The sequence below is a fragment of the Wyeomyia smithii genome, chromosome 3 (assembly GCF_029784165.1).
Source record: "Wyeomyia smithii strain HCP4-BCI-WySm-NY-G18 chromosome 3, ASM2978416v1, whole genome shotgun sequence".
Classification (NCBI taxonomy): Eukaryota; Metazoa; Arthropoda; class Insecta; order Diptera; family Culicidae; genus Wyeomyia; species Wyeomyia smithii.
Window position 1 is genome coordinate 187,253,379 of NC_073696.1, and position 22,619 is coordinate 187,275,997.

Here is a 22,619-nt window from a genome sequence, read left to right on the forward strand (position 1 = left end):
GCATAGTCCACGTATCATGCCCTTAGAGAACTACCGGCCTGATCAGCGTCTTGTAGCTTGTTAACTTGGTGCGGCGGTAAATTCAACTCGATCAGAGCGTCAACCGAGGAGCAAAGTATGCACGATTTCTTGTCATAATGCGCCGAAGAATTTCTCCACTGGTATCGTTGTCAGCAGTTACCAGTGAGTGAGTGAGTGAGTGAAGTACAGGAAATCGTCGACCACCTCGATTTCATCACCACCAACTTGAACACGAGGAGGGAGGTTAGCACTGTTTTCTCGTGAATCCCTTCTTTGCTTGTACTCCGTCTTCGTTGCATTCAAGACCAGTCCAATCCGCTTGGTTTTGGCCTTAAGTACGATGTACATATCCGCCACCTTCACAAAGATCCGAGCCACAATGTCGAAATTGTCGGTGAAGCCAAACAGTTGTAACGACTTTTAGAATATCGTGTCACTCGTTATAATCCCCGCTCTTTTGATGACACCTTCCAGAGCAATGTTAAATAGTAGGCACGAGAGATCGTCACCTTTCCTTAAACCTCTTCGGGTTTTGATGGGGCTAGAGAGTGCCCCCGATACTCGAACTACACACATCACTCGATCCATCGTCGCTTTGATCAACCGCGTTAGTTTGTCCGGAAATCCCTAGTCGTGCATAATTTGCCATATCTGGTCTCGATAGATTGTGTCGTATGCCGATTTGAAATCGATGGTTTGGTGGTGTGTGGGCACGTTGTATTTGCGGCATTTCTGCATAACCTGCCGAACCGCAAGTATCTGATCAGTGGTGGCCCGGGCACCCATGAATCAAGCCTGGTAGTGCACCACGAATTGCTTCGCAAATCGTGATATTCAACGTCAGAGTATTTGGGACACAGGCGGCGTTCAGCAGAGTAATTGCCTAGTAATTTCCGCCCTGCAGTTTATCGGCCTTTTTGTAGATAGGACATACAATACCTTTCATCCACTCTTCCGGTACTCGTTCTTTTTCCCAAATTTTGACCATGCACGGCTCTACCCAGCGTTCCTCCTCCGTATCTCAACAGCTCAGTAGGAAGTTGATCGGCCAATCACTTATTCTACCTCCAGCAGATCGAAGGTGGTAATCCTGTTGTCTTCTGCTCGTGCACCAAGATCAGCCACCATACCGTCCTCGCTCTCTACTGCATCGCCGTTCAGATGCTCATCGAAGTGATGCATCCTCCTTTCAATAACCTCACCGTAAGGAGGTCACCGTCCAAGCTCCTGCACATATCAGCATGCCACACGTAGCCATTACGAGAGCTGTTCAGCTTTTCGTAGAAATTTCGAGTGTCGTTACAGCTCTTATATCGCAACGCGATTTTCTGCCGTTAATCAGAACGTGATCGTTTTGATTCTTTGTCTTTTGATCGGGCGATCTTCAGATGGATTTATGGATATCTTTACGGAAAAGAAGGTACTTCGGACTACCATACCACGGCAGGCCGCCAAGTTTAGACACCAATATTGCCTCGCGTCCTACCTTAGCATTCATGCCCCCAATGACGACTTTCACGACCCGTTGCGGGCAGCTACCGTAGACCCTTTCCAGCTGTGCGTAGAAAGTTTCCTCCTTGTCGTTGGGTCTTCCTACAAGTGGGCGATGCACGTTGATGATGCTGTATTTAAATATTCGGCCCTTCATCCTCAACTTTCGCATCCCTACGTTGGTGCATCTTGCCCAGTACTATGAAGCCGGTTCCCAGCTCGCTGGTGATGCAACAACTCTGGTAGAAAGTAGCCGCCTGGTGGTCTCTTTCGCTTACCTTCCGTCCTGTCCAACAAATTTCCTGCAACACTACGACTTCGGAGTTGTGTGAATGTAGCTCGTCGTAAAATATCCTGTCGCATCTTGAAAGGCAGAGTGATTTGCAGTTCCATGTACTAAGTTTTCAATCGTAGTCCTTATTTCATTGCCTAGGTCCATGCCGATTGTTCCGATTCCTATTATATCTTACGTTGTTTGTAACATATTGTTTTCCGGGGCGGCTCGCCGGGGGATTCTCGTGTCAGCTCTGTTTAGAGTCCACGCTGACACCGGGTCGTTGATCAGCCACTCCTAGCATGGAGATCAGACACTGTTTTGAGCCGCACCATCTTGAAGAACAGACGCTTACATGCCGTTTTACATGTAACATAGGTTATCAATTTAATACTTTAGTGTTCTGTTTTAAATAACCCCAATTGAATATTATGTCTAGCTTATCGCATTGCAAAGTAGCGTTGCCTTTGTTTACACGTGTCTTCATATTGTGTGTTCAACTGTTAGTGAGTTGAGATACTTTACTTTTCACGCGAAAATTTTTTTCAAGTTTTTTATGAGAATGGTTTAGCGGTAAAAATCGAATTTTCAGCAAAAAATAGTCTCATAATTACAGTTCACGTATTGAAGTAGCTAAAGAAATGTTAGCTAGACAGTTGATGACGAACAAAATTCAGTACGATTAGCAAACATAAAAGATGTTAAATTAAACACGCCATGGTTTAGATGAAGAATAAAAAAATAAACACGCCACGATAAAAACAATTCGAATTACAATAGCTTAAATGACACGACGACTACTTTTGAATTTTTAATTCGACATAATTTGAAACCAACCAAAATTAACTCACTTTTCCTGACGATAATTCTGATAAAGATTAGACTGATGATGATGACAGAGTAAATTTCCATCCAGATTTTTTTTAGTTGTAAACTATACCGTGAAATATCTGTGCACATGAGGGAAAGCGACTTCCATAATGACAACTTCTCTTGCATTGCAATTCTCAGAATTTGCACCCAGGCCTAAAGTTTAGCACAAGTATGTAGTTGGATTGCTTTCAAAGTATAAAAAACACGATTTCCAGAGTTGATAAACCATTCTTCTAGCGTATTATATTTTTCTTCATCTTGTTCATTTTCCCTAGCCCTTTCACGACAACGCATAGCGAATCACAGACGCCCAGGAAAGTGACTCTACCTAGGGCTAACGTAACCGAGCCAACGGTTTTACTTTTGCATTCGATAGAACCACCAGCAACGTTGTCGGACACGGTTCTAATTACACTAGGCTTATTTGCTCTCCATATTAATTTACATAACTATATTCAAACTTAAATTTAAATCTAGTGATGTGTTGCCGCAAAACACTAGAACCCTATTATTGTATGGTATGGTCGCTATAGTCATTTAATAAGATATTAATAATTGAGAATGATGTTGAACAATTCTATTTTCACATTTTCCCAAATCCATGACAAACTAGACTAGAGCTTAAAGTTTCTGCCATAGACGGGTCATTTGCATTCTGATATTTTTTTGTGTTTTTATTTTATGCACCAAATGATTTATTCGTATATTGTTCCCACTCCGTAGTTGAGTCATTGTGGCTTATCAATTATTCAGTCGGTTAACTGGTGGCTGCAAGCGAACCTCAAGCATATTCATATTTCGTTTTTAATACCGTAATGACGATTAATTTGCTGGTGTTTTTGTTTTGCTCTTTCGTTTCAATGGCGGGCTTTTTTTATATCCGTGTATCCGTATTTAAACTCAGTTTTCAGTTGAAATAAATGGCGAGCGATTATGGAAATATGAGGCAGGAATTACACTTAGAGCAAAACGACTAAAAGCTGGTTAATCACATGAATAAGTACCGACGAAAAAAAAACATTCAAAAGCTTTTATGACTTTAAAAACATTGGTTGGAAACTTCTGTCATTTACGACCTTGCCAAAGAAAGCTAACAGTAAAATTGCGTTTTCATCCAAACCAGGCATCCAATCACTCTGGCAGCTAAGGCATACCGTGCTGAATCGAAACCCGTACAGTACCGAAATCCGTACACCTTGATGTTTTTCTTCAGTTTTAAGCATTATAAAAATGAAAATTCATATGATAGTTACATGTACATGTCCGTTGAGCTGTTGGCCTTCTGTTAAATTGAACTATGCGCCAGTAGGCCATGAAATAAAAATATTAAAAATGAAAAATCAATCGTGAATCGGTTTCAGTTGTCATTTCGTTGTATCGTTAGAGAATTTACTAAGGAAACGTTCTTCAGAAAAACGTTTTTCAAGTGGGATATAAGTGTTTTACTCTGTGAATCTTTTGGAAATTGATGGAAAAGGTAAGTCTTTGTCATTTTCGAGCTGTATATTGTCTGGTAAATAGTGTAAACTGTATTTATTCAACAAAAACAGTGTCGTACGGATTTCGATCTTTGTTAATTGCTTGAATCGAAATCCGTACAGCGTGTGTATTATGCATATATTGTTGAACTTTCTTCTTGTTTTCAACATATAATGGAAGAAAACAAGTATTAATATACGGCAAACAATTTCGAAGGAGCTGTGACTGAGATGCGCAAGGGAAAGTCGTACCGGAAAGCTTCGAGAGGTTCCGGCGTTCCGGTTGCTATAATAAGGGGTGCCGCAACGAAACACTACGAAAATTGCACTATTTCAGCTGATATAAAAAATAAGAAAACCGTGTGAAACTTTAGGTACCAATTGATCCTCAAAATATTTTTATTCGTAAATTTAAAGATAAATTATAAATAATAGATGTTCATTATTGTACTTCTATATCTATATCTATACGATTCTTTGCTGTATGGACTTTGATCCAGTCTATATCGCGTGTGTGCGGATTTCGATTCAAAAGTGTACGGGTTTTGAATCAGACAAAAAACTGTGTACGGATTTCGATTCAAAACATGTTCTATTGAAGCATGATTTTTTCGAGTTTCAGAGTGATTTTAATCATTTTGCTTGAAAATATAAGTATAAGAAAATAATATATAAGAAAATATAAGCTAGAAAATATAAGTAGACCTGTAAGTAAACATGTCAATTCAAAGCAATATGTGATTTCTTGATTTTATATTGACCGTCGGAGATTATCATGTGCTTAGGTGTACGGTTTTCGGTCCAGCACGGTACACGTCAATTTCCAAGATGTTTGTTTTAAGTCTGTCGAGTAATCTTAATGAGCAATGTATATTTTTTTAGTAGAAAAGTTTTCACTAATGGGTGATATCATACCTTTTGTTTTGTTGTTGGTGTTTTTGCTTAATAAACGCTCTAAATATTTTTACCACATGAAACAGTTATACATCCTCGCTACGTAGGATTCAATCAAAAAAATCGTCTTAAAACACTCAATGGATTTCGAGCTTTTCAAAAACTTCTCTGACTTCGTCTAAGCTACGAGGATCCACAGCTTATCCATCCTCCTTCATTATCAGCTGTTTCTCGATCGACCGCTTTTTCCTCTTCGCCGCTCAATAATACCTCGAAATGTTGTTTTCAACGCATGGCCACTAATGTCTCATCAGTTATATGATTCCCTTCCTCGTCGTTGCACATAGCAGGAATAGGCACAATCCAATTCCTTCCTTGTTAAGTAGTGCCCTCGTTTCTTACGTTGGTGGAGTCTCGTTGGTCTCTCGATAACTCTCCCACATTATGTGTGTCATACGATTTTCTGCCACCATCGTACGAGTACGGGCCCGATTTTTCTCGTTCGTCACCTCTTGATACTCCGCATCGAACCACGTGTTGCGTATGGTTCCTGCGGTCGTTCCTCTGGATCACCAATCCGCTCAATAATCTTCTAAGCGTACTCAGTTAACATGGAACCCTCTCTCAATTTATTTGGGAGTATTTGAGTACTTGAAGAGGTGTGTTGAAAAGGTTTTATGGTACGTACGTTCTGGGGTGGTCAGAACTGCGGCAATACAAATAAGCTGGGTACAGATTTTATCGTAACGGGTGCAGATGCCGATCACTCCCCGAAAGTGCCGGTTGAGGACCATCATATCAGCAATATCAATGTGCACAGCCCTCACTTTGGAAGCACCGATGATGATAAGGATGCATTCTACGCACAGCTGGAGCGCGAATACCGACCACCAGCGTGAATCACCATCGGGTATTACAACGTCCAGGTCGTTCAGGGGGATAAGTTTAAAACGGCAATTGAAAAGCTCATCATACAACAGCTGGTCATCGAAAACAGCGTTAGACTCATACCCTTCGCTGCCTCCAAGGATATGGCCGAACGTAGTTCCTTTTTCCAGCACAACCTCCCACATCGGTCACCAACTCAGATAGAACAGATCGCTGCCGGAGGAGAGCGAGTTGGTTGAAGCCCCTCACGGAGACTGTTGGAGCACCGTGAAAACAGCCATCAACGGAAGGTGTAAGAAAAGAAAAATACTGCGTGGGAAGAAGAGAAGCTGGGGGAACTAGAACAGCTAATCACTCTCATGAGACGCGAAAGTTTTACCAGAAACTCAACGCATTCCGCACAGGCTTCGAGCCGCCAGCCGCAATGTGCCGATTTAAGGAAGGAAGTATTCTGGTGGACGATCGTGAGGTGACCGAAAGATGGAAGCAGCCTTTCGTCGATGAACAATTGAATGGCGTACAGCGATGACAGACAGCAATGGAAATGACACCGTCAATGCAGCAGAGGACAGAGACGTACCATTACAAACGAAAACCGAAGTTTAGGATGCCATCAAGCGACTGAAGAACAACAAACCGGCCGGTAAAGGTTGTGTCGGAGCGGAGCTTATGGGCCCAGATAAGTAAGCCGAGTGCCTGTTAGATTTGGGATACCGAACAGCTGCCTGAGGAGTGGAGAAATGGGGTTATATGCCCAATCTACAAAAAGGCGACAAACCGGACTATGTAAACTATCGTGTGATCACCATCCTGAATGTCCCCTACAAAATGTTTTCCCAAGTCGTCTTCCAATATCTGTCGCCACTGGTAAATGGATTCGTGGGAAGTAATCAAGCTGGATTCATAGAAGGCCGGTCAACAATGGACCAGATCTTCACTTTGTCGTAGGTCTTCCAGAAGTGCCGTGAGTACAGAGTCCCTAGGCACCATTAATGTCGCATATGATACAACTGACCGGAAAAAGCTATGGAAGGTCATGAATGAGAATGGCTTTCCCAGGAAGCTGATCCGACTGATAAGGGCTACGGTAGGTATAAAACGGTGCTATGGGAGGATTTCGAGAGGATAGTCCAGCTCATTAAAATTCATTCGAATCTCGCTTACCTACTGTTCTACGTTGATTCTCTGCCGATCCAGCCAATTCATCTGCTTTGTCGATGATGTAGACATTGTCGGCAGAATATTTGAGATGGCGAGGCGAGATGGCTTAGGCAGTACTATGACGATTGACGGCGATCTGCTTGAAGAAGTCAGTGAATTAGTCTACCTTGTACTTTGGACAACGATACCAGCCGTGAGATCCGAATGCCTATGAAGATCTGTCCAGTTAGAATCCGGAATCAGTTATTGTGCTGCAGCGGTGAGGAAAGTGACCGCTGCAAGAATTTTTTCACAGCGGTTTGTTTACCTTGGCGCACAGTTTCCGTGGTATAAATTTTACGGTGTTTCGTAAAGTCCAAAATTATTCCAGATGGAAGCCGAGAGGGTTGATAATCCAACGTGTTCCACAATAAAAATCGCCAAATCAACCATGCATGATGTGCTCAAACGTTTCAGGGAGCGAAAGAGCGTGAATCGAGTGCCTCAAGATAAACGTCGTAGAGCAATATATGACCACAAGCTGCACCAGAAGGTGATGAGAACCGTCAAAGCAAACCCTGGACTATCAGATAGTAAAACCGCACAAAAATGCGCTGCTGCTCGCAGTACCGTTCGAAGCATTCGTTTGATTCGTTTGCGAGTGAGATATTGTTCTTATCGAGCCAGCAAACAACCAAACAGAACGTTGAAGCAAAGTTTCGTCACCAAAATTCAAGCTTAGAAACTGCACCAGCAGGTTTTGACGAAGTATCAAGAATGCCTGCTCATCGGCGATGAAACCTACGTCAAAATAGATTTCGGACTGCTTCCTGTGTGTGTTGAGTGTGTTGAAACCTATCTCAAGATCTCAATGTTTGGAAGTGATATAATGAAAACAGATAGTGGCAATTATCTTTCATTTCTGAAACTATCTTAGTTTCGGGATCTAGAAGGTGTTAGCTCTACCGACCTTCCAAAGACCCTTTACAGAATGACTAAGTACCTGCAGTACATTCCGGAGTAATTTTCCATTCGATAAACCCTGCCTCAGAATAATATGAAAATCTAAGGACGTTTTCGATAGAGGCGATACGTCAAAGTTGGGTCCTGAACTACACTTACCACAATTTGCAAACCAGAAATCTTGCATGCACCCTCAGATACTTGTTGCTCAATTTTATTTTGAATCAAAACAGGTCCACCATATCTCCAAGTGCTCGTTTTATTCTTATATACTAGTAACGTTATTTGAAAGAAATTTATTATGACCATTTCTCCCTACGAATAAGTATATAAACTGGCCCACAAATTTTCAGTCTATTACAAAAATCGAATTACTTCCAATGCAATTAAGTTTAACCCCGAACGAAATTATTGTGAGAAATTAGATACAGATAGAACAAAATTGCAAAAGCGAAACGTTAACTATCAACCCGAACGCTCCAGCGGTATTTCTGAAAATTATGAATTTCTGCGGTGCTGCTTATTCAATATACATTGTTCATTACGAGACGAAATCTCTCCCATTGCCACACTCGCTGACTGTTGTTGCACAATCCCAGCCGGACGATGCAACCGGGAATTGCATTCTAACTTCGATAAGTATAAATCATCCGTAACGGAATCGTTTCTGTGCCTGCACGTAAACAGATTTGCCAACTCGCACGGGTTTGTTAGTACTGAATGAGCCGAAGGCCAAATAAATTCTCAAATCATTGATTTAATAGGAGGCTATCATTTTCAGTTCGGTGAAATCTAAAAACCATAAAGAGCTAGTAGGTGGTACAATCAGTAGACCAGCCATCTATCGACGGTTGAGGAGCGATTGGCTGGCAGAACAGGGGTGGCTTTTGAACGTAAACCTCCCCGTTTTGTTGCAGGACAAAAGGTGTGATGTACGATTCAAGTGGTAAGCAAACGTGCCAACGTAAATCGGCCTCTGCTGCAGTACCTCCGGAACACCGAAATGGCAGTATTGCTGATTTACGACGCAAATAGTGAAAGCTACTTTAGCCGAAAACATAGTGTGTACTGTAATAACAGTTACTGAAATGCAATTTGGAATACTGCTGATACAGCATGTGTATTTGTGGAACACTACAAAAATATAAAAAAAAAACAACACCAAAATTCAGGAGCTTTAGCCTTGCAATTGCGACAAATTTTGTCGCAATTGAGAAAATTCTATTTGCGTTACACAGAAAAGTAGCGAACTTGTGTGTTTGAGATGACGAGCATCAAACAGTGCATATAATTTTAGTGAATAGGAATGTATTCCTAACCAACTTGCTATTGGTGTATCCTAAGGCTTTGTCGAATTCGAAATTCACCAACTGATTTGGCATCCCTGTTCTGCACCCACCTATTGCAAACTACACAAACTAGAAACGGAAACCAGTATTTATCACATGTGAGGTTACCAGCAAACCGTGAAACATTTGGAAGCCATGAATAAATTAGTGGAACGCTGATAATACCCCTATGCATATTGTTGCAGCGCGCGGTCCTGCGACGGGGGTCATATGTTGACGGCCTAGTAAACACAACGCGGTGCGAATGAGTGAATGACGCGACCAAGCCGTTTGGCATTCATGCGGCAAAATGTTGAATGTTGGCACTTTGCAGTTGAGCAGTTTCAATCGACTAAAAATTAACGTCGTATGTCACACAACCAAGGCGAGAAAAGCGCCGAGAGTGGGTAACAAAAGGATAAGCTATTTCCACTGTGCACTGCCAACAATTTTCAGGATTGTATGGGCCCGATAAAATGTGCTATCAATCTTAATAGAATGTGATGGTTTGTGATTTTAGCATCCCGATAACAGAGCCATTCGTCTTTTGTTCATCTGATCCTACGGGAGAGCGAACAAGTGAACGAGTGAGTGATAGAATGCGGTGCTTAATGGTGGTGGTTTCTTGATAACTGGTCCGAAGATTGAGATTTATCGGCAACCCAGAAGGGACTGGCTGGGTGATGGTGGCTTTAATTATGTTTTTGCGGCTAGAGAAAGTTCGCATCGGTTAAGGCTAATGCGATTTGAATCGTTCCAACATCTGGGTCGAACGCTGTAAATCAAGATCAGGACGGTGAAGAGTGAGTAGAACTTTTCCCAAGTAGGTTGCTGTAGATGTAGTTTCTTTTACACCCAGACACTAACCGTCTTGTTGCGAGTATGAACGGAGAAACTCTTTCCCACTTAGTGCATGAATTTCTGCAACATGATTGATTAATTATAGTATAAATCAATCAAACTGTAAAATATTGTCGGACAGACTAAAGGGAAGAAAACATGTTCAATTGATTACAATTTATTTTTTATTTAGGACTATATCTTTCTATGCTAAACAGGGGTACCTTCTGTGAAATCATAATAGAAGTTGTAACGTTGAGAAGGAAAGATATAAAAGCTTCTTGACACTCGAAAGTATCAATGTTCCGAAGCTACATCATAGTCACGCACAAAGACAGATTTTTTATTTCAATAGAATTTCGAAGCACTCTTCAAATATTTACTCTTACTGCCAGTATCGGTATAACGAAGAAAACCTGTTTAGTGAACCTCATTTTTACTGTTCTCAATTAATTGTTATTCAATTATTGGAATCAAACACTACTAACTCTCTATCTCTTTGTCTCATAGAAACACAATTTTTAGAATCTCATGTCTAACATGCCTGATATTGATTAGGCAAAATAGACCTAATGTCATATCGAGTAATATATCTGAGGAACATATTTTTTTTGTTTTGTAGGATACGAGCCGACTAGAGATCAGCGACGATCATTTACGGTTTAGTTCTGATTTGTATAACTCCAGTAACTACCTAGATTTTGCTAAAGTGAGATGACACATACCAAATCGAAGGCTGTCTACAAAATATTAGTATTTTTGTGTGAATTTCGTATTTCACTCCTTTTTATACGAATTCGCTATAAAATTCAGTCTTTCTTGGATTGCTGTTAATGACATTTCTTTTGACGAATGACTACGTTTTTGTTTTCCTATGGCACGGTACATACTGTAAAAGTAAAAAAGAAATCGTCCAAATATCAGGTGAGATTCCAAACTATACGATGAATTTAAGTAACCAATTTGTCGTTGGATAGATAAAATGATGAACAGTTTTGTATTACGTTAATAATTTTTACTACTCCATTGCTCAGCGGTAAACATTGATAATACTTTCAAAGTCAAATTCGGGATGGAATACCAATAGCCTACTGTGATATCATCTATATTAGCATAAAAAATGATAGAATTGTTTTGATGTTTCGAAGGTAATGCTTTCTTGAAAAGTTCGTAACAGGCACCTTTAACGGTAATATGCTGTGGGAATGCAAACTTGGGAATGCACACACAGCACTAAGAGCGGTATTAGCTTTACCAAGCCGAACCGAAGACGAGCATCAAACAATCAGTCAGCGTTGCCAACCCTCCAATTGTTCATGTATATCTCCAGTTTTTTAGGCACGCCAGCAAAACAGCTAAATGTTGAATATCTCTTGTTCTTTAAAAATTGTTCCAGTTTCAGTCTATTCGTCACCATATTCGGGCAAGTCAACGCTACTTTTCAAATCGATTCTTATCGATCATTTACGATTACGCTGAAACTTTGCACAGTTGTTTCCAGTTGATAAAGAGGTCATTCTATACTATCAGTTCTTCATGTAGACTCACGACTATCACAATAGAAGCTTTGGTCGCAGTGATGAGTCCACACAGAAAAAAAAAAAGACTCACGACTGCTGTTTCAAAAAGGCCTATCCAAAAATACGACTGATGAATGATATATTTTGTATCAGAAAAACGACTTGTTTGATTGAAATGGTGTTTTCAGCAAAGTTGTAGGTAATAAAATTTGGATTCTAAAAAAAATATATACACTGTAAAAACATTGATTACTGGGCTAAATATTCCAAATTGTCACAAATTCTAAAATATCTCAAAAAGTACCTTTTTTTTAAAATCTACTTCTTTTACATATTGAAGACGACGATATTTATTAATATCTGTCAAAATTTGGTGATGTTAAAATGAAAAACAAAAAAGTTATGGACGTTAGAATATTTTGTCATTTTCACTCAAAATTTTTTTTTTTTGGTGTTTTTCCTGTTATTGTTATAAATTTTTACTAAGAGCATGATACAAATCCAACGCGCTGTTTTTGTAACATAATCAATCATTTTGATACTGGCCCTATTGAAATCTAATATGCGTAACTTAGTGACGATTCCCGCTATCAGACGGTTTTAAAATTATGACGACATGACGTACAAATACGAAACTCGTTAGTGAGTTGCGATGACTTAGAATACTTTATCACTTTCTAGTTTTGGATATTATTATTCGATAGTTTCCGCAGCTGCTTCGAACACTTTTTACCATCGGAAGGTCGAATACATGTAATTTTGTACGCAGTGTCAAACATGTTGTTTGCTGGACCTTAACACCAACAGTTATTTCACTTAACCACTTATTTATTCACTTCAGAACTGTTTTATGTACAGTTGTTGCTACTGCTAAGATACCAATAACCAAAGAGTAATGAAGTTACGCGCTTGTATGCATTTTTGCAGGGGAACATAAAAGCAAGAGCCTGCTGTGTTTGTATTGATGCAGCGATCTAATGCATTTGAGTCACGACAGTATGTGTTGTAAATCGACTGAAGATGAGGATAATTTTTCATTTACCTTTTCAAGTAGTGAGTAAAAGATTTGCAAGTAGTTGTAACGGTTATTATTAGATACTCATGATCTTGCAACATGTGCAAAATATATGACAGTAAGGGTTGTTACTCAACAGGAGAAGAATTTTATTACTTGTAAAGTAATAGATTTGTTACACGAAGAAAAATATTTTTTAATTACTCTCCAAGTAATAAGTAAAAGTTCATTAAGCAGACAATGTGTGTAGTAGGGAAAGCGAAAAATAAGCGAACTGGAAATATGATACAGTTTTGGAAAAATATACCACATCCCGACGGGACTTGAACCCGCAAACTCCGGGATTGTGGATTTGCGGGTTCAAGTTGGGAGATTCTGATACAAAATATTTCATTCATCAGTCACATTTTTGAATAGGCCCTTCTGGAACAGCAGTCGTGAGTCTACATGAAGAACTGTTAGTGTAGAATGACTTCTTTATCAACTGGAAACAACTGTGCAAAGTTTCAGCGAAGTCGGAAAGGACAAAAATATATTTATTTTCATTTATTTTCCATGGAATGCCTCATATATGGAAAATAGAGAACAAGTTAACATGGTGTATACTGACATTAAAGCAGCATTCAACGCAGTCGAACTGTATTACACTATACTGCTAGTTAAGTAAAAGCATCTTGGTGCTTCTGCTACTTTCGTCTGGTGGTTGAAATCGTTCCACGGAAACCGATATCTTTCTATAAAACTAGGGAACGCAAAATCCTGCGGTTTCTGAAGTACTTCAGGCGCTTTATTACAACGATGTCTTCTTGGCACTTCCTCCAGGATGCAGAATCGTGTACGCTGAAGGCCTTAAATCTACTATGTAGTTCACTTGGGTTAGTAAACGGCACGTGTCACTTGAGACCCCATTAAGGTCATTCACCTCTGTCCAGCAACTCATATCCCAACCTCCACGAGGTGCCGACCGGGATACGAGTAACCTTAGCGGAGATAGAGTAACCAACCCCCGGTGGATACTATGGTCGTATGCTGACTGGGAAGGGGGAACGTACGCGGCTGTATCCCCATGTTAAATGCGGCGTACAACAGCATCTGACCCGGAGCGGGTGGCTGAATTACGAAACGCGATGCCAGCTATATCTAAGACGGCAGCCTCGTCGCGAGACTAGGTATCGCAACCCTAGTAAGGCAGCATACCGAAGGTAAAAGGTACGAACTGGCCAGATACAATTTCGGAACGGAATAATCAGCATGGACCTAAGCGTACGAAAAAGGACAACGATTATTGCACACTCGGTACTTGGAATGTAAGGACTCTACTCGAACCGGCACGTTCAGGTATCCTGGCTAGAGAGCTACAAAAGGTGAATGTGGAGGTTGCTGCCATACAGGAGGTGAGGTGGTCGAAAATGGAAGAACGTGAATTCCGGGCAGTAGATCCTATTGCGGGCACTTCATTCAGTACCACATCTACTACAGTGGCGGCGTGAAATCAGAAAGAGGAGTCGGTTTCGTGCTCATAGGGAAACAGATGAAGGCAGATGGAGGCCGATCAGTGACCGTATATGCGTGTTGAGAATTAAGGGTAAATTTTTAAAATCAATATGTACTCACCGACCAACGATAGCGAAACGAGCTCCTGAAAAAAACGTATAATGAGTGCCCAGGACATGACATCATAATCGTCATCGGGGATGCAAATGCGCAGGTCGGGCAGGAGAACTTCTTCCGCCCCGTGATTGGTAGAGAAAGCCTCCACTCTACTACGAGCGACAACGACCGGAGGCTTGTCAATTTCGCTAGAGCACTTATTTTGTACCCCGGAATATACGTAAGCACACCTGGAGACACCCAAATGAAGACCCCTGCTCCCAGATCGACCATGTTCTGATTGGTGGTCGACACTTTTCAGACGTTACAGACGGGAGGTCGTTTAGAGGACCAACCGTTGCCTCGGGTCATTATCTCGTGGTATCCAAGATTCACGCCCGGTTGTTCAACGTGTTAAAATCCAGGACGACAAGCAGGGTACAATTGAACATCCAGCGGCTATCAGCTGGAGAAGTGGCTACAGAGTACCTGCGGAAGGTTGATGAGCGGATCGAGGATCAAGTTGGAGGTAGCCTGAATGAACAGTGACGGCACATCCACAGTGCAATCAGCACCACAGCGGGAGAAGTATTGGGTACATCTGCGACAGCCACGTCCAATGAGTAGTTTGACGCTGAGTGCCAGCGAGCGCCGGATGAAAAGAACCGCGCCAGAGTACACATGTTAGCCACGGCTGTGACTTGTCAGAGCGTGGGAAGATACCGGGAAGCCAGAGCTGCTGAAAAAAGACTCCATCGCCGGAAGAAACAACAGCATTGGGAGCGGATTCTTGCGGAGTCGGAAGGTTGCTTCTCTAGGCACGATGCGAGAAGCTCCTTCAAGAAGATAAAAGGAATCATGCATTGTGCAACGATGGGGAGGGGAGCCTGATTACCGATAGAACGGAAGTGGCCAGGCGTTGGAAGGAACACTTTAGTGTGCTGTTGAATGGTGAAAAAACTGCGTAGTCGAAAAAAGCAGGATGGTGATTGAGAATGATGGCAAAGCTATGGACCCACAATCAATGGACGAGGTTAAGAAAGCAGTGAAAGAGCTAAGGAACTACAAGGCAGCTGATAAGGACGGCATTCCAGCCGAACTTTTTAAAGCCGGAAGCGAACAGCTGTATTGTGCTTTACACTGCTTTACTTGCTGAGAGTGTGATCCAATGAAGAATTCCGTGGTAGCGCGGGCACTCATAAATCCCGCTTGGTAGTGGCCCACGAATTCCCTTGCCAACGGTGATAGTCGACGGCACATAATTTGAGAGAGTACATTGTAGGCGGCGTTCAGCAACGTGATTGCGTGGTAGTTGTAGCATTTCAACTTGTCGCCTGTTTTGTAAATGGGCACACTGTTCCCTCCATCCACTCCTCCGGTACTACCTCCTTCTCCCAAATCGAGGCAATAACCCGGTGTAGCGCCTTAGCCAGTGATTCACCACCGTGTTTTAACAGCTCGCTGGGGAGTAGGTCAGCTCCAGCGGCTTTGACGGCCGATCTTCTCTCCAACCTCCTGGAGGTCAGGGCAGGGCCGGGTTTGGGTGTTGGGGGCCCGGAGCAGAATTTTTCGTGGGGCCCTTTTTGTTCACAAAATTTCGACGAAAAATTTTTGCAAATTGTGCAACGCCTTCACACTCCGCTGGAAGGTGACGAGCAGAAAAAAAAGTTTTCTCGTCTGATATGCTTTTGAGTGTTTGTGGATTAGGGCTAGGGGGCCCCTCGAGTCGGAAGGCGCGGGCATTTGCCTCCTTGGTCCCCCCCTCAAATCCAGGCCTGGGTCAGGGGCTGCAATTTGTGTCGTCAATCGCGCGTACACCGAGATCTGCAACTACTCCGTCGTGATACATCCCTATTAAGGTGCTCATCGTAGTGCTACTTCCTCCTTTCAATCACCTCACACTTGTTCGTAAGAAGGTTGCCGTCCATGTCCCTATTTCATGTTTAGTCCATCTTATAAGTTGTCTCCGAAATAACTATTCCGAATCAGACTCCCGATCATAGTTCGGATTTACGGGAATCATATGGGAACCAATGGCTCTTTAGTCTTTAAGTCCCGTATACTAAAAATAGACAAATTTTCCAACCTTTTAATAGGCCAAGATCTGAAATCCAGTATAATTTTAAGTAAATAACTAACAATAAAACTGGTTAATATGATCTAACTATTTTTTCCGCATTGCCATTCGTGGGCAACTTATGGCATTTTGGCAATTAACAATCATTTCTATTAAATTGAATGCACACTTTGTTCAATTTGCAATGGGAAATTTCCATAAGATCGAAAGTCTCCTTACTATTGTTCAGTAATCGCGGTTCAATTTGTTTGGTATGTGCCTCGCTTCATTATAAAGGCAATGCAGTTTAGCTATGTGCTCAGCCATACGTTCGATGAAAACTTCAGATTGCTAGTCTATTCCCATTATTTTACAACTTTCGCTATGTTCATTGAAGTTATGTGAGGCTTAGAAGCGATTTGTTCCAACACACACACACACACCAGCAGCACAACCTGCACTAAACTTCCTTAACTAGTACCGGTACCATACACGTTGGCCGCCCGCAAATGAGCTAATATTGAACAAGAAGTGTGAAAATGAAAACAAGTCTGTCATGGTTTACAATTAGTCGACAAGCGAAAACGGACCAGAAACTGAAATCGAAGTTCCTTTTCCTTCGCTCGACCGCATTGTGTTCCCGCAAGTCACGAATTAAGCAGTAGCTGATGGAAAAGTCTCTGTCCACTGAAGAAGCATTAAAAGTTTTTTAATTGAAAATACTGTTCAATTATATTACTTCTCGGTGATTTATGTCACTCGGCCTTTGTGTACGGTCTTGAGAGTGTAGACCGTGACTCGGAACTTCAAAAGTTGATTTCCGTTTCCTCCCGATGGCGGTTGCCACGGGGTACAACCGAAGAAAACACGATAGTGAGAATGATTCTGGGAGCAAACGGAAGCAAAATGTTGCCTCCAAAAAAGGAGAACAAAAGAGGTTGCATCATTTATTCAATTGAAAAGTTGGCTTCCGTTTAGTTTTCCTTTACCATGGATAATTTAGTGGCAGAAACTATGGCCAGGAACTATTGCTTCAAAGGAATCAGACTGTCAGCTAGAGCGAATTGTAAACTCGAAACTCCGGTGGGCGGAAAGCCGTGAACAGTGAATCCTGCAAGGTAGTAGAAATTAATTGGAAATAGCTCGATTCGAACTTGTGTTTTCGTCATAGTGAAAAGCTTTTGATTCCAGGTCGTCTTACTCTTTGTTCGTGCACTGCACAGGTTGATTGAATTTCCTGCGAAGATTTTCCATACCACTTGATAGTGATTAGACAGGAAACTTTTCCATCCTGTGGTTGATTTCAATCAAGAAAAGAGGATATTGATTATTTTCTACTACGGTAGTTTCATGGTCAGTTGTTGACAGTTAAAGAGAAATCAGCCCTCTGTACGTATAAAGTACACTCCCTTGAGTACTACTTGAAAAACTAAACACTTGTAAGGAACAACTCGACATCAACAAACATTGATACGCTAGACTCTAAATTAGATATTTCCGTCAGCGTCCTGTTACTCGAACAAGTGCGAAGTCTGCTAAACACTTGTTCCGGAAGACTATATAAATCTTTCACCGCTCGGTGAGCAGTCGGCGCTACACATTCTAGGCACGTGCCCAAGACATATGAGTTCCGGAGTTGGTACGGAATTAAATTTTCCCTGACCTCCCTTTCGCTTGCACGAAGGGACGATTGGCGAGAACCTGCAAGTTTTGTTGTGAGAACAAAAAATCTGTATGGGTTGTGAAAACAATCGAGCGCAAGACAAATTGTACCGCCCACTCCCCCCGTCTGTTTTGTTTTTGGTTTATTGGTAATAGCGCGTACGGCCCCGGAACTTGGCATCATATGTGTGTTGCGCCGAAGGGGAAAAGAACCGAAAAAACAGCAGTTCAACTGGCATTTTACTCGTTATTCGCTGCCGAGTCGTCCAAATTATTAATCAGCCTCACCTGCCGACAGCCATAAGTTTACTGAAAGCGGAAATTGTTTGGGCCAATTCAGAAAATCTCGGTTGGGTTTGGGTTCATCAAATTTTATGAAGCCACGTGTTGTTACGCCTGAAGTGGCAATTGCTACTGGAGTAGGCGCGATAACGATCAAATAACTGGATGCTACAAGAATCAGACTTGGTTGCACTAGTGATTGTATACATACTTTAAAAATTCATGAACATTTGTTGTAATATATTAGTAGTGAATTTAGTTCTTACTAATGAGCATTAGTTTAACAAATGAACATGAAAACTTCCGACGTAAGATTTCAGTATGCTGTTTCACTTATAAATTTCAACAATTGTTGATTCTTCTGTTAGTTACGCACGTCAACTAATGAAATGCAATATTTTAAAACCGCTATGAATAGAAAAGTTTAATGAATAATTTGCTAGTTGTGACGAGTTGACCGCATTATTTTAACGCCTTAAAAAAATGCAATGTTTTTCAAACGTTCATCATACCAAACCAATTGCCAAACTGCTAACTGTTTAAAATTCAAGAAAAACTATACTGGTCAACAACAGCAAAAAAAAATGTTGCTCTAAAGTTCAAAATAGGTGCTCTAGAAAGATTTTAGTTTTTTAACCATTCCTTTGAATTTTTGAGCCCCTAGTGTATGCAGAAGTGCGTTAAAATGCCGCTCAATAAGTGCTCGTCGGGTTCGTCGTTGCGTTTTTTTCCCACTTCGAGCTCTAGGCCAATACCTGTGTTCACCAGTGTTATCGTGCAGAGTGCTCATGCAACGTCATAAATCTTTTCAAATTTATCATTTTCGAGTTAGCCTCAGTAAACTTTAGGTAGCAGCGGAACTACTACCTTTGTTTGGTAGCGGCAGCGGATATTTCATAGTCAACATTTTCTCGTTTATTCATTTATTCACACTTCGTTCAAAATCTTGAAACGTCTTGACAAAGACGGTTGTAAATTCGTTTATCTCCATATCTCAGCTCGAACCTAATTTTCTTTTTCCTAAGCAATATGCAACACCCAACAGCATAATAAAATGTTGCGTAACTGAGTTCCGCATCTTCTGTTAAGTATCTGCTCCCATATAACACTGAAACTCATAAAAAACCTTGAAAATTGTCAAGCTTTAATCATGCAAATACAGTACTATTGAAACGGTCAAGCTTTGTTGAACACGAATCTCAGTTAATCTGATTGGTAGTTTGATGCTCGCTTTCAATTACACCGTCGACAGGATATTATACCTAGCAAATGCACTCCCGGAATGCACTCTTTGGACTCAAACCAATCAGTTTACTAATGGATGGCCACTAGAACGATCCTAACTAAGTAGCAGCGGGTAGCAGCAGTAGCAACAGCGACAGCGGATAGCAGCAGCGGTGTATTCAATCATTGTTGCAAGAGGTTGATTCACTGCAAACTGGATCGACCTGCAGCAAGCAAAGCCACAGTAGGCCGCGATTTCGAGTATCTCGCTACTTTTTATAGCGGTGTACAAAGTAAACAACACCTTCCACAGCGCTAGATGTTGGATCTCCTTTCTGTGTGGAAAGCACCGTCGACATACAGGCCACAAATAAACCGTCCTTTTAAGGACTATCACTTATTCTGAATAGAAGTAGTAAAAATAAGGTTTTTTATTTCTGTTTACTAGAGTAATCGTGAGTTTACTATTAAGAAACGGAGTGCTATTTACTGCTAAGAATTGTAAGTATCATAATAAGGAAATACCGCACCACCCAGTCAACATCACATCGTATATAAATGAATGAAAATCATCGTGAATCTATCTCAACAAAATCGAAATCGTATACAATATCAATTATCATCCGCAGAAGTTGGTTTTTAATCATATATCATGCCGGAGCCTGACTGATTTACGATTTTAGGCTTAGAATTGTAGTACAGTATAAAATAAATCACTTTCAGTCGGATATTATCGTATATTGATACTTATATCAATGAATTCCATACTATTATTCCTCAGTATGTACATCGCTTCCTAAACAGTACGTTTATGCTGTTTTCGTGCAGCTTATGTGAGTTTGTTTGATATATTTGAGTACAAGTATGTCAAACAAAACAGGAATATGTGTATGAAAATGTTGGCTGGGCGGTGATTGATTCGCAATAACTTTACAAAACGAATAACAAACAAACTGTCATAAAATTGACATATCGCACTTATTGTAAAAAAAGGGTGAAACAATTTAAAACTTTTCATTTTCATTGAACCTATTCGGGCCTAATAATATTATGTAGGTAAACGACTGAGCAGTACGTACCAGCAGTACACCCGTGATAATTGGCATAAAATAGACTCCAGTGTGGTCCATAGGCTAATGCCCAGTAACTTCTATCCCTACCTCCATGTGGTAACGACTGGGATACGAGCAACCAAGGAAGATCGGTGAACCGACGGAAACTTGGTCGTATGCTGACAGGGAAGGGCGAGTTGTTCTCCTTGGAGAACAGCTTGCCGGAGCGTCTGTTCCTCGGGTTGGGGGTGGCTTAAACAGCAAAAGATCCGGAGCGGACGGCTGAACTATGAAATGCGGTGTTTCGCCAGCTACATTCAAAACGACAGCCCCGTTGCGAAACTGGGCATCGAAGCCCTAGGCAAGATTCGCACGCGGCCATCCAACGTATTTGAATCGAGATCGGCGGAAGGAGTTGATGCAGAGTAAACTCAAAAAGTTGATAAACGGTTCGGTGAACCAGCTAGAGTGCACCTGAACGTGCATTGGAAGCACATCGGTCAGCAAAACAGCACGAGAAGTGATACGCATGACAACGTGAGCCACGCGTAGTGGATGGTTCGACGTTGAGTGTCTAGAGGTGGTTGAAGAGAAGAACCGGGCCTAGAGAGTCGTCGAAGGGAACAGGACTGACAACAAAGAACGGAGCTGTGGACCTACTAACATTGGACTAGGTGAAGAATGCTTGCAAAGAGCTGAAGAACCCCAAAGCCGCTGGGAAGGACGACTTACCAGCCGAACTTTTTAAAGTCGAGAGCGAGCGGCTTAGTAGTGCAATTCACCAGATTAGGGTTTGGTCTGAGGAACAACTACCTAAGGACTGGTTGAAAGAACTCATATGCCCTATTTACAAGTAGGAATGTAGACTTGACTGTAGTAATTATCGAGGGATAACCCCCCTCAATTCCCCTTATAAAATTCTCTCTCGTGTTCTGTTCCAGCGACTGAGGCCGCTGCAGGAAGCCTTTGTTGGAGAATATCAATGCTGTTTTCGAGTGAGACGATCTACAGCAAACCAGAAGTTTACGTAGTTTATGACAGATTCTCGAAAAGTCTCGAAAACACAACCTGCAGACACAACATCTGTTCATTGGCTTTAAGACGGCGTACGATACAGTGAGACGCAACAAGCTGTCGCAAATTACGCTTGAATATGGTTTCAACAAAGCTAATTTACTGTTACGTGCGACGCTGGACGGTTTCACATCATGCGTCAGGACAGCGGGCGAATTTTCAATCGCGTTTGTGACGTTATATGGTCTGAAGCAGGGTGACGGGTTCTCGAACTTGCTGTTCGAGTTCTTGCTTTAGAAGGTGCAATACGAAGGGTAGGTGCGCTGAAGAGCGGCACCATCATCACGAAGTCCACGATGCATCTAGGCTTCGCGGACAACATTGATATATAATTGGTGTTAACCGTAGATTTACCGTTGACCGTTGACGAGGCCTTTACGGCTCTCAAAGAAAAGCTGCGAGAATTGGATTCACCATAAACACTGCCAAAACAAAGTACATGGTGGCTGGCAAAAGGCGGGGTAGTTCTGCGGGTGTTGGTGCTGCGTTAGTGATGAATGGGGATACTTCCGAAGTGGTCGACGAATTTGTTTATCTTGGTACTCTCGTGACATGTGACAACGAGATGAGCCGCGAGATGAAGAGACGGATTGCAGCAGCGACGGATTGCGCCAGCTTAGGATCCGTACGAAATTTGCGCTCTATACAACTCTGATCCTCCCGGTTGCGCTCTACGGACGTGAATCGTGGACATGGACGGAGGTCGATCGACGAGCGCTTGGAGTCTTCCTGTGTAGAATCCTGCGATCAATACTCGGATGCAAACTAGAAAATAGGGTGTGGCACAGGCGCATAAATTACGAGCTGTACGAAATATACAAACACGGTGATAGTGTCTAGCTGATGAAACAGGGCAGATTACAGTGGGATGGCGGGTAGCGGGTGTAAGGAGATGTCGCCATAAAAGTAAAAGTAAGCAAGTAATATTAAGACTTCTGAAGACACATTAATTAT

General features: G+C 41.7%; 1 protein-coding gene across 1 annotated transcript in view; it reads left to right on the top strand.

Moving 5' to 3' along the window:
• Positions 1–10,031: 10,031 nt before the first annotated feature.
• Positions 10,032–22,619, top strand: part of LOC129732771 (uncharacterized) — a 237,479-nt gene continuing 224,891 nt past the window's right edge. The window contains exon 1 of the mRNA XM_055693993.1: positions 10,032–10,153. The gene's annotated coding sequence lies outside the window, so the exon portion shown is untranslated. The remainder of the gene's footprint in view (positions 10,154–22,619) is intronic.